Here is a 13,801-nt window from a genome sequence, read left to right on the forward strand (position 1 = left end):
ATTCCGGTAGAGATTTACCTCATGATTTCTAAAATCGCCTCATCTGAAAATTTGGTTAATTATTTCTTGAATTATTTCTTCAAATTATTCACGCAATTATCAAAAAAAGCTCATCAGCGCCTCTACTTCCTGAGAAGATTACGGAGAGTCGGCTTGTCAAGGAAGACTCTCTCTAACTTCTACAGGTGCACAGTCGAGAGCATGCTGACCGGTTGCATCGTGGCTTGGTTCGGCAATTTGAGCGCCCTGGAGAGGAAAAGACTACAAAAAGTAGTAAACACTGCCCAGTCCATCATCGGCTCTGACCTTCCTTCCATCGAGGGGATTTATCGCAGCCGCTGCCTCAAAAAGGCTGGCAGTATCATCAAGGACCCACACCATCCTGGCCACACACTCATCTCCCTGCTACCTTCAGGTAGAAGGTACAGGAGCCTGAAGACTGCAACAACCAGGTTCAGGAATAGCTACTTCCCCTCAGCCATCAGGCTATTAAACCTGGCTCGGACAAAACTCTGATTATTAGCAACCACTTTCTGTTATTTGCACTACCAGTTTATTTATTCATGTGTGTATATATTTATATCATGGTATATGGACACATTTATCTGTTTTGTAGTAAATGCCTACTATTTTCTGTGTGCTTAAGCAAAGCAAGAATTTCATTGTCCTATACAGGGACACATGACAATAAACTCACTTGAACTTGAACCTATCTGAGATCTTTTTGAAGTTAACAAGCTGAACTAACGAGCTGATGACGTCACAATGGCTCTGCTCCTCGCGGCCAGCTGCGCAGAGCTTTCAACGCACAGCCTGCTGGCCTCTGTTTTCCATGAGCTGTGAGTTACGAAACCTCCCCCCGCGTAAATCGCACACGGCCCACTGGCTGCAGTGCCCCCCCCCCCCCCCCCCCCCCCCCCCCAGGGCTCTGGATTGAAGCCACTGAACACGCAGTAATTTGGTTGGGCTTCAGAGGTCCAGAGAGGTCCCGAGAACTACCGAGGCCCGCCTCCCGCTCGCAGTTGGCCCTGTCCGCGCCGCCCGCTGAGTTCAAGTCTACCCTCTCCCTCTCTCCCCTGTCCCCTCTCCCTCCCCCCATTCCCCCTCTCTCCCTCCCTCTCCCTACCCCTCTCCCCCCACCTCCCTTCCCCCTCGTCCACCCCCTCCTCCCCTTCACCTCCTCCCCCACCTACTCCCCCTCCCCCTCTCTACCCTCCACTCCCCCCCTCCCCACACCCCTCTCCTCCTCTCTCTCTGCCCCTCGAGATAGGGCAGGGATGGGGTAAAAGGAGCCAATTAATAATATTAATATAATATCAAGGAGGGTAGTAAGTGTGTGAAGGGGGGGTGGTGGTTAGTGTGTGTGTGACGCCGCAGGCCCCCCCCCCCCCCCCCCCGCCCCCCGGTCCCCCTTGGTCTAGTTACATATAATTCTCACGGTCACCTAGTGATCTTGACAGTTAATTGATAAACAAACAATATTGGTTCAATGGCTAGAGGTTACTAAATTAAAACAATTGTATTTGTGGAGAAGACATCTTAAATTACAGAACAATGCCAATTGCACTGCTTTAACCCCGATTTGCAAGAAAGAAATACATTCAATAAATGATCTTAAGTTATTTACGAAACTTCTGAAGTAGACAAAAATGCTGGAGAAACTCAGTGAGCGAGGCAGCATCTATGGAGAAAAGGTGTAGGCGACTTTCCAGGTCGAGACCCTTCTTCAGACTGACTCGGGTTATATGCTTTCCTGCTGAGATCAGAATTTATAGTCAGCAAAAAGCCAAAAAAAACATACTTACCCCATACAGCTCTCCCGGCAAAGAGAGGCTGAAGGAAACCAGCACCAATGTTTGTAGTGAGGGGTCTGGCTGTGGGGAATGAACCACGCTGCCCACAAAGCAACTGGCTGATAGAACCACAAAAGATTTTACTTTTTTACAATAGACAAAAGGTGCAGGATTAGGCCATTCGGTCATTCGAGCCTGCACCGCTATTCACTGTGATCATCCACAATCAGTAACCCGTTCCTGCCTTCTCCCCATATCCTTTGACTCCACTATCTTTAAGAGCTCTATTATCTAACTCTCTCTTGAAAGCATCCAGAGAAATGGCTTCCACTGTCCGAGGCAGAGAATTCCACAGATTCACAACTCTCTGGGTGAAAATGTTTTTCCTCATCTCCGTTTTAAATGGCCTTCTCCTTATTTTTAAACTGTGGCCCCTGGTTCTGGACTCCCCCCATCATTGGGAATATGTTTCCTGCCTCTAGCAGGTCCAATCCCTTAATAGTCTTATATGTTTCAATAAGATCCTCTCTCATCCTTCTAAATTCCAGTGTATCCAAGCCCAGTCGCTCCATTCTCTCAACATATGCCAGTCCTGCCACCCCGGCAATTAACCTTGCAAACCTACACTGCACTCCCTCAATAGCAAGAATGTCCTTCCTCAAATTTGGAGACCAAAACTGCACACAATACTCTAGGTGTGGTCTCACCAGAGCCCTGTACAACTGCAGAAGGACCTCTTTGCTCCTACAAGATACTCAACTCTTCTTGTTATGAAGGCCAACATGCCATTAGCTTTCTTCAGTGCCTGCTGTACCTGTATGCTTACTTTTAGTGACTGATGAACAAGTACCCCCAGATTTCGTTGAACTTCCCCTTTTCTTGTATTCAGAAAGATGTTAAAGTAATTAAAATATTAACAACTGATAAGCCCAAACCAAAGCAATCGCCCAAGAGTTGTCAGCATAAAACATCAATGCTTACCTTAATTTCTCTCAGCTGTGGATCACACCTTGTTTAGGTCACTTAAGTGAATTATCCATCCCAAGTGTTGGGTTCTGCTGCCGATGTGGCAATTCCTTGCTGGTTTCATTGAGAAGTCCGGCGCCAGAGTGCAATTTTGAAAGATACCTCACAAATGAAAGAAACTTCAGAATTTGCTTTGGGGAACAGTCAGCAGTTGTAAGGACCATTGAGATCCATTTTCTCATCACTCCAAGGGTAAATTTTGTTTCCAGTTTGTCAATGACCATATTAATATTATTTATCTCACTCTTATTCTGATCTTTTTCAGCCATTCTTCGCAAATAACTCGATATTTTTGAAACTTACTTTCTACCTTTAAAAAATAGTGAGATTTTGTTTATCAATGCTTTAACCAGGGACTTACCGACATTATCAATGAAGAATCATTAGTTTAAAAAGTAAAACCATAAAGCTGGTTCATTGACTATCAGAAATAAAACAAGAAACTACTCTGAAGCAAAACTTTGCATTTGTATCCATTGGTCGAGATCTACATCCTTTTGGTTGCATCAAATATTACTCAACCTTCCCATGCTTTGAACCCCACTGTAGACTTGGAAATTCGTACAACAACTTGGAACAAGGGAATTTTGTCAACTAATTTTTTTAAATTATTTAGATTTTGTTTTTGTTCCTGATTAGATGAAGAACCCATCAGCCTTTTACTCCAATATTTAATCAATGTACAAACTGCAGTAAAGAGCAACTCAACACATTTAACAATATATACTTCATTTACTGGAATCTTGGGTTAAATTACAATACATAAATTTACTGCAATGGGTATATATACATAAGGCCAATATATTTGAAAGCACTTCAGAATTACTTTTCAAAATAGAACATGTAAAGACTGCTGTATTTCAAATTAATTTGAAGTATTGTACTCAGTCATATTATCTAAAATGCAATATAGTTACTTATCAGCTGTACAAGAAATTGTATTGGTTTGACTATTTTACTCTGGATCCTTTATCGCCCAGTTGTACTCTTCTAAACAATAGCTTGGATTAAAAATAATTACCGTTAATATGAAAACTGAAATGCAATCACTCAGCACAAAGGTGCAAAATCACAAGGCAAATCACATGAAAAAAATTAAAAACATGCCAATATCATTGGCGTTTCCTAAATTTTTGCTGGATACAATACAATTTTACTTTCACCTTGAAGCCAATGGGTTTTTTGGGAGGACACAGAGCCCTAGAGTAGCTCAGCAGGTCAGGCAGCATCTCAGCTGTTGCTTAACACTTGAATAAAGTTTGCCTTCATCGAGCTGAACTACTTTTATGATATTTTAATTCATTGGTGCATTATATAATCATCTGCTGTGGCTTCCTGTTAATTGATTTGTAAATATTAGGAAAGTGCACAAAATAAATCAGCCTGCAGTGCATAGATCTGGAATGGGAAATTCCATTCCACTGAATGGGAAATAGACATCAACTATTCATAACATTACAAAAGAAATGGCACATTTCTGATCACAGCTGGATTCTTGCAAATAAATTAAATATTAAAAACGTTAATAGATGAAAATTAACATTTTACATTTACACACAACACAGGTAATATACTTGGATCATGCATCATAATTTAATTTTAAATTTCTACTAATGTATATATTTTAGTGGACAATGTTTCCAAAGTTTTCTGTTGTAGTGTTGTGAACTTTCCATAGTGTTTCATACTTTTAAAGTTGCAAATCTAACTTCAAGGAAGCTTGGTGTGCAGTCAACATATGATGAGTTATGCAAAACTGAAAACGGGATTTATCCTAATGCAAAATATGATTGACCAACAAATTTCAAATATTAATTATTCCTTTAAATGCTGAAGCCATGTTCAAACATTCAAATATTACCCTTTGAAAGATTAATTGAAGAGATATACACTTATACATTGTAAAAAGTATAAAATAGCACTGTTCAAACAATTTTACCATTTGTCTCACGAACATTTTAATACAATCAAAACTATTTAAAGGTAGTGTCGCAATGGTAATTTACATGAATTATCTTTGTACCAAAGCATTTTTACATCATATACAGCAAATGACAGCAAGCATCAAGGAGCACATTTACATTGGCTTCACACCTGTAAAGTTTATTACCAGAACACTACAAAACACATATTCCCAGTACCCTCCAACAAAAGGCTTCCTAAATGCAATGACTGCATAGCTAAACATTTACAATTGATAAAACTAACCGTATACTGAATATTTCTTCAATACAAGGTAGAAATATGGTACACTGCTTAGCAATAAGGGATTGAAGATTTTTTAAAATCTGGATATTAATTTGTTGTTGTTCTGTAACCTGCAATGATGATGTATAATACAGGACGGGTCTCATGTACACTGACATATGTAACAATGATGGTTAATATGATTGACTCAGATTTAATCAACTACTGCCAATAGTGGTGTAATGGTATATTGTACAATTTGCAAGATTGGGTGCTGTTACGATGTGAAGTAATACCTTTGTTTTAATGCACAATTAAATAAAAGTTGACTCAGCCCTTAAACTAATTGACTTTGATGGTATAAGTGTGTAGGTTTAGATTCCAATTACTCTAGCAAATGCTTTAAGGACATCTGGTCACTAATCATAGCCATTCCTATTGCCAGAGGACATGGTCAACTTGAGATCGAAAGAAAACTTCAGATTTTTGTTTGTTTGTTTATTCCAATGCTGAGGATACAGGTTCAAATTAAACATAGATATATCAAGGTCCCAAACTCTATCCCCAAATTAGTGTAAGCTAGATAACTGGCAGGTTGGTAAGAAACCTGAGGACAAAAATTAAGATAAAGGGCCAGAAGAATATTTTGTTTTAATGTGGTGATATATTTGAATAAGGGCAAAATAGATGATCAAACCAGATTCAATAGGGCTGTTCTAAATATAAATCTTTATATATTTCAAAACAAGCATCTTTCAGAGCTCGGATGAAATTGAGGGGAATAAGACAAATGCATTTGTCGTAACAAAATCAATATGCACATTTTAAACTAATCAATAGTTTGTAACAATAAAGGTGTTTTAACAGCATCAGGATCTCAGGGTGCTTCACAACCATTGAAGAAATTATTGAAAAATGTTCATTGTAACGTGGGAGATTAAGTGGTCAGTATGTGCACACCAATCCCAGAAATACCAATTAAATAAATCACTTGATCATTTCCTTGTGTTGGTTGAATGATAAATGTTGCCAGAACACTGGTAAAAACCTAATCAACTCACCTTCAGATAGTGCCTTGGGAATATTTTAAGGCTGCCGCAGGGGGCAGATGAGCATTGAAATTATATTACAGATTAATATCTTTTCAATTATAATTGAATGCTTGCAAGCTGGTGTCGTTCCTTTTCCATGGTTAGAACTAATAACAGCATAACTTTGTGAAGACCTCCACAAATCACACTTGGACAGGTTCAAGGAGACTTCAGTATCTTAACAATTTGTTGCTTACAATTCTCATTACTGCCAACTACGTCACAGCACACTTGTCCAGTGGACATTATTGAAGTCGCAGAGGCTGTGTGATTGTCTGCTTAATCTTGTTAAATGCATTTAGACTTTATAGGTACAGCACTGAAACAGGCTCTTCGGCCCACCGAGTCCGCTCCGACCAGCGATCACCCCATACACCAGCCCTATTCTACACGCTAGGGACAATTTGTTTCAGAATTTTATGTAATAATATTGAGGTTCTTAATGATTGCTTGTTCATGCATTGCTGCAAAATGTCTAAAGATGCAACATTGAATGAGGCAGAGGCATTTGTTGAGAGGTTTTGAGTGTATTAAGGATATCCTGAAACAGAACTGTCCACAGTGTGGGAGCTGTATTAGTAAAAAAAATAACAGTAGAAAAAAGAATGAATAGGGTCTCTTCAGGGGATGGTCAAAGTAGGGAAAGGACAGAAGCATAAAGACAAAACTTGCTGTGAGTAACAGGCAGAGGATTAAAAATCATGGTGACACTCATTACTCTCAAACAAGAAGCAACAAAAAAAATGGAGTCAAGTTCTTATACAGGATGCCACATTCAAATTTAAACAAAACACCAGGATCACTGCTGAAGCCATACCAGATATGAAAGTACGAGTTAAGAAAACATTATAATGGTTATGGTCACAACATATTACAGCTTCAAGATTAGGTTAAAGTGTGAGATAAGTAAGCAACAATGTCTGTAACAGACAGATAAATGATGGAGCACCATTTGTGAAGTAGAGTTATTTTAGTCTCAGAGGATCATGTAAATGTCCCTCTACTATTCAGGCTGTCATTGTACATGACACATAAAAAACAGAAATTGCATGAACGATTGATAAGATTGATATCAGAACTATCAGAGTGAAAGGCTGAAAACAGGGATCAATAGATTTTTAGATGTAAAAGGAAGCGAGCGATGAAAGGTTAATGCAGGAATGTGGCACTGAGGTAAAAAGATCAGCTGTGGTCTTATGGAATGGTGGAGAAGGTTTTGGGAGCCAAATGTCTTACCCTTGCTTTTATTTCTTACGGTCCAGGTAGAAGAATTGAACAGATTGGGGTATTTTCCTAGAAATGATTAAATTAAAAGGAGACATAGTAGAGGTCTTGAAAATGATGAATGATGTAGGTAGTGTAGATGTGGGGTAAATTGTGGGTGGATTAGGGAGGGACCAGGCTCAAACATTTAAAGTTTCAACTCCAGCTCCAATAAGTCAACTTCCAAATATAATAAAATGTAGAACAAGAAAACTAGCAGCCAACTGGTTATAATGATGAAAATGGGGACGTGGCAATCCATATGGGCCTATTGAGCACCTATGCATGCCTAGTCCATCAGCCTACCAGCTCCTCCGGCATTGTGCCTAACCCACCCTCCTGCTCCCCCCCACCTCCCCCCTCCATCCTCCACCCTCACTCCTCCTCAACCCGTGCACACAGCAGAGTCAGGGATCAGACACCTCCAGTTATTTAGCACCTCGCTATCAATGCCTGCACAGGAGCCTCTGAGCCCCAACCCCACACCCACCCTTCCTGCCAGGCAGCCTCACCAATCAATCAGTTGAAAATAATGAATTATAATTAGTTTTCTTAGTATCCAGATTGAATACCAGTCCGTTTTATCTTGCTATTTGCAGGATAGAGGGTCCATACACAAAAAGGCTGCACAGAAGTGCAGCAGTAGAGCTGCTGCCTCACAACGCCAGAGACTTGGGTTCGATCCTGACTATGGGTGCCGTCTGTGTGGAATTTGTTCATTCACCCTGTGACCACGTGTGTTTTCTCTGGGAGCTCCAGAGATGTGCAGGTTGGTAGGTTAATTGGCTTCTTTAAATTGCCCCTAATGTGTAGGATGGGATAGCATAGGATCAAAGTATGGGTGAACGTTTGTCGGCAGGTACTCAGTGAGGCCCAAGGGCCTGTTTCCATGCTGTATCTCTAAACAAAAAATGTTAAACTAAAGGAAACCCTGAACTGGTGTTGTAGAGTTGGGTGCAAGGATAGGTGAAGGATATTAACATTGGGGAAGCAGGTGTACTGCAAGAATTAGGCCAAAACGTTGTTGTTCTGACCTGACTTGGACGTGGAACTCACCACAGTTGCAAGTGATTGAGGCAAAGGACAGTTACAAAAGTAAATTGATCAAATAGCTATGGAAAAGAGAATGGGACGATGTACTTAGACTGTTGAAGCAGATTACAGTGGGAGAAGTTTAGGAAGCGTGAAGAGCAGTGCAGACTAGCGAGGCAATTGGACTGGTTCCGAGCCACTCATTCTATATCATTTCAGGGATTGAAAGTGTTAATTGCTTTTGCTTACTAAATCTCTCATTTATTTTCACAAAAAGAGACTAACAAGCCTCATGTTGTGTTTCTTTCCTTGATGTTTTGGGAATCAGCTTTCCTTTCAGTTTACTACTATTTTTTAATTAAACTCCTGCAACTTTATTTCCAGGCTTTCCTCAGAGTGTTCTCAGTCAACAGGAGAATGGGGAAACTGCAAATGAAACTGATTCTCCATCAATAAATAAAATTAGTTACATCTCCTGACTGCAATCTGGGTGTAAATACAGTCTACATGAAGATAGACACAAAAAGCTGGAGTAATTCAGCAGTTCAGGCAGCATCTCGGAAGAAAAGGAATGGGTGACGTTTTGGGTCGTGGCCCTCTTCCATTGCTAGTCTCAAAATAAATATGGTCCAACTGCTCTATAAGTAAGGGATGGGACAATGTACCCCTATTGTATCAGTTATATAAAAAAAATATCTGCATGCTTCCCTTCGACTGAGAACTTGTTTTAAATACATAGCCACAAACACAACTCAATCCCCAAATACTTGCTCCGAAAGGGAAAAATGATCAGAAGACCTTTTGCAAGTCTATTGACTTCAACCCTGATTCTCTCATACTTCTCCAAATGTGTTGTAATGTTGTCCTCTATCATAGACTCCAGTAATTTATCAACAGCTAACACTGATTGTCCTGTCTTTATCAAATTCCCTCTGTCTTCATTTTCTTAGAGAAGTGGTTTGGATTCTTCTCCTTGAAAAATGTATTGTCCATCCTATCGTCTTCTGTTTAAATATTCCCAGAGAGTCTTTCCTTGAAAAGTAATATAATTTCTTATTCATCTAGCAAAATGTGCACAACAATATAACAGATGGTATGTAAAGCTAAATACATTTAGAATTCAGAAAATGAATTTACTGTGGCATCATGTTCGACGTGGACCTTGGTGGAATGAAGGGCCTGTTCCTATGTTATACTGTTCCATCTATATACTTAAAAGTCTGATATTGGATGAGTGTTTGTGTAGTTTGTTTGTCAAGTCAAGTCAAGTCAAGTCATATCAAGTTTATTTGTCACATACACATACAAGATGCTCAGTGAAATGAACGTGGCAATGCCTGCAGATTGTGCAAAAAAACTACAGACCAGAATAGAACAGAATCAGTATTTACATTATTAGAAAAAAAACCCCAGCACTTTTAAAAAGACATAACAGTAAATTGGTACAGTAAACTAGTCCCTGGTGAGATAAGAGTTTACAGTCCTAATGGCCTGTGGGAAGAAACTCCGTCTCATCCTCTCTGTTTTCACAGCATGACAGCGGAGGCATTTGCCTGACCGTAGCAGGGTGAGGGTGTTCGATGTATTTCTTCCCATCTTGACTACCTGGGGCCAGGCGGTGAGAAAGTCCAGGACCCTGGCACACAGGAGAGTGTTAAACATAGAAACATAGAAAATAGGTTCAGGAGTAGGCCATTCGGCCCTTCGAACCTGCACCGCCATTCGATATGATCATGGCTGATCATCCAACTCAATATCCCATCCCTGCCTTCTCTCCATACCCCCTGATCCCTTTAGCCACAAGGGCCACATCTAACTCCCTCTTAAATATAGCCAATGAACTGGCCTCAACTACCTTCTGTGGCAGAGAATTCCACAGATTCACCACTCTCTGTGTAAAAAATGATTAAGTCCCAGTTCCAGCAGTTTCTCAGCAAGTCTGGTGGGGACTATCATCTTGAATGCTGAACTGAAGTCAATGAACAGCGTCCTCACATAGCCCCCCTTCTGGCTGTCAAGGTGAGAGAGAGAACGGTGTGCAGAACCTGGGAGACTGCATTGTCCGTGGATCTGTTTGGACAGTATGCGAACTGTATCGGGTTCATGTTGCGAGGGAGGAAGGCGCAGATGTGGTTCTTGATCAGCATCTCGAAGCATTTCATGACAACCGAGGTGAGGGCCACCGGTCGGTAGTTATTCAAACAAGCTGGAGAGGCATTCTTTGGTCCAGGTACAATGATGGATCTTTTGAAGCAGGCAGGGACCACGGACTTGGCCAGGGAGAGGTTGAATATTGTCGTGAGCACTGGAGCTAGCTGAGTAGCACAAGACTTAAGTACTCGCCCAGATATGCCATCTGGCCTACAGCTTTCCTCGTGTTCACACATGTCAGAGCCCTCACGTCGTGCTCGGACAATGAGAATGTGTGCACATCCCCAGCGGAGGACCTCCCTCCAGCCTCGCTAGCCAGCCCGCTGGCGGTGTTGTCGTTAGCTGGCGAGCTTGGGGTGATGTTGCCCATCTCGAATCGTGCGTAGAAAGAGTTCAGGTCATCAGCTAGGGAGGTGCCGGCACTTCCAGTTGAGGGGGGGGGGGGGGCTGCTCGGTAGTTAGTTATAGTCTGTAGCCCCTGCCAAAGGCATCTGGCATCCTGCTGCTCCATCTGCGACTCCATCCTGTCCCTGTACATCCTTTTTGCATCCTTCACTGCCTTTCAGTCGGTAGGACTCTACCTTGTAGTCGTCCATATTTCCGGATGCCAGGCCAGAGTTGTAAGCAGCGGTGCGAGTATTCAAGGCAACGCGAATGGACCTGTCCACCCAGGGTTTTTGATTAGGAAAGATGCTAACCCTTACCGTGGGGACGATGTTATCGGCGATTGTTGCGATGAAGTCCGTGACCACTTCCGCGAACTCTCTGATGTCACTGGAACTTGCTTGGAACATATTCCAGTCGACATCGGTCAGTGCATCCTGTAGCATGGCCTCTGACTGGTCGGACCACCGCTTTATGTCCCTCATCACTGCCGCTTCCCGTACTATCCGTTGCTTATTCTCCGGCAGCAGGAAAATGGCAGCGTGGTCAGATTTTCCAAAAAGTGGGAGTGAAACGGCCTTGTAGCCTTTCCTGAATGGCATGTAGCAGTGGTCCGAAGTTCTTTCCCCCCTGGTGGCACACGTGACGTGTTGGCAGAAGTTAGGCATGACCTTTTTGAGATTTGATTTATTAAATCTCCAGCCACCACCGTAGCCGCATCAGGGTTAGCCGCTTTATTTTTTTAGTTAATACTGAAAATGTTCAAAAATCTGACAAAACTTTGAATTTATAAACTACTGTCTTTCGCTGATGACGCCACAATGGGTCTGCTCCGCATGCCGTCTTCTTTGCGCTGCAAGTGACGTCACTCCCCGAACACTCCTCCCCCCCAGTTATTCAAAAGATGCAATAAGAATGAGCAAGTCGGGCCCTGTACTCGCCTTGGGTCGGCGCATGGTGGGGAGGTTGCTGCCGCAGGCCGAGCCCAGTGACTGGACCTGGGCAGTAGCAGAGCCTGGAGCTGGATGAGGGAGAATTGCGTTCGGGAACCAGTCCTCCCCTGTGAAGCCGCGACACCCCCCCATCCCCAAACTCTACCCCCCTCCCTCTCTGCCCCCCGCTCCCTCTCTGGCCCCCCCCACTCCGTCCCCCCCTCTGCCTCTGCCCCCCACCTCTGCCTCTGCCCTCTGTGTCTGCCTTCTGTTCCTGCCCTCTGTCCCTTACCCTCTGTTGCTGCCCTCTGTCCTTGCCCTCTGCCCCTACCCCCGCCCTCCCTCTGCCCCTGCCCTCCCTCTGCCCCTGCCCTCGCTCCCTCTCTAGCTGCGCTTGCGAGTTCGGGGCAATGCGTGAGTGGATAGGGAGGGAGATGGGGTAAAAGGAGCGAATTAATAATATTAATAAAATATCAAGGGGGGTGGTTAGTGTGTGTGTGGGGTGGTTAGTGTGTGTGCGGGGTGGTTAGTGTGTGTGCGGGGTCATTAGTGTGTGTGCGGGGTGGTTAGTGTGTGTGCGGGGTGGTTAGTGTGTGTGCGGGGTGGTTAGTGTGGGCGTGTGTGGGGTGGTTAGTGTGTGTGCGGGGTGGTTAGTGTGTGTGCGGGGTGGTTAGTGTGTGTGCGGGGTGGTTAGTATGTGTGCGGGGTGGTTAGTGTGTGTGCGGGGTGGTTAGTGTGGGCGTGTGTGGGGTGGTTAGTGTGTGTGTGGGGTGGTTAGTGTGTGTGCGGGGTGATTAGTGTGTGTGCGGGGTGATTAGTGTGTGTGCAGGGTGATTAGTGTGTGTGCGGGGTGATTAGTGTGTGTGCGGGGTGATTAGTGTGTGTGCGGGGTGGTTGGTATGTGTGCGGGGTGGTTAGTGTGTGTGCGGGGTGGTTAGTGTGTGTGCGGGGTGGTTAGTGTGTGTGCGGGGTGGTTAGTGTGTGTGCGGGGTGGTTAGTGTGTGTGCGGGATGGTTAGTGTGGGCGTGTGCGGGGTGGTTAGTGTGTGTGCGGGGTGGTTAGTGTGTGTGCGGGGTGGTTAGTGTGTGTGCGGGGTGGTTAGTGTGTGTGCGGGGTGGTTAGTGTGTGTGCGGGGTGGTTAGTGTGTGTGCGGGGTGGTTAGTGTGTGTGCGGGGTGGTTAGTGTGTGTGCGGGGTGGTTAGTGTGTGTGCGGGGTGGTTAGTGTGTGTGCGGGGTGGTTTGTGTGTATGCGGGGTGGTTTGTGTGGGCGTGTGTGGGGTGGTTAGTGTGTGTGTTAGGGTGGTGGTTAGTGTGTATGTGATGCCACAGGCTGCCCGCCCCCCCCCCCCGCAACCGCACGTTGACAGGCCGGGACCCAACGGGACCCACTTGATCCAGTGTTCTATAAAATTAAGAGCAATTGAAATATCAGGTTTTATTAAGATATTGATGAATTGGAATGAAGAGTTACACTTTATCTACATCCCACCTTTATCATCAATCTGCATTGTTAAGATAGATGAACCTGCAGCATTAGTTTAGTATTGTCAATTGTAGTGAGATACAGTGGAAAGCTTTGTTTGCATGCTATCCAGTCAAATCATACTCTATATGAGTATAATCATATACAAGTAAATGAGTGAAATATGTTCATCCCTTTCTGGGTTTCAGACACCATCTCGCAACTTTCAACTTTCAAGTCTCAGAAGAGTCTGATCTTGGCGTACTAGTACCCAAGCAAAGTTTTTCACTGCCTCTGTGTACACATGACCACAATAAACCAACACCAAAATGCTGCTGTTTCTCTTCCTATGATGGTTAATCAATTTAAGCATAATTGTTAACAATACATGTGGTAAATAGATAAAACTTATTGAGAAACAACAAGAAAGCAAATTAGAAAAACAATAATTTTGAAATCAGGAACTCTTATCAGCACTCT

This window comes from Amblyraja radiata, chromosome 11, assembly GCF_010909765.2.
Source record: "Amblyraja radiata isolate CabotCenter1 chromosome 11, sAmbRad1.1.pri, whole genome shotgun sequence".
NCBI classification, from domain to species: domain Eukaryota; kingdom Metazoa; phylum Chordata; class Chondrichthyes; order Rajiformes; family Rajidae; genus Amblyraja; species Amblyraja radiata.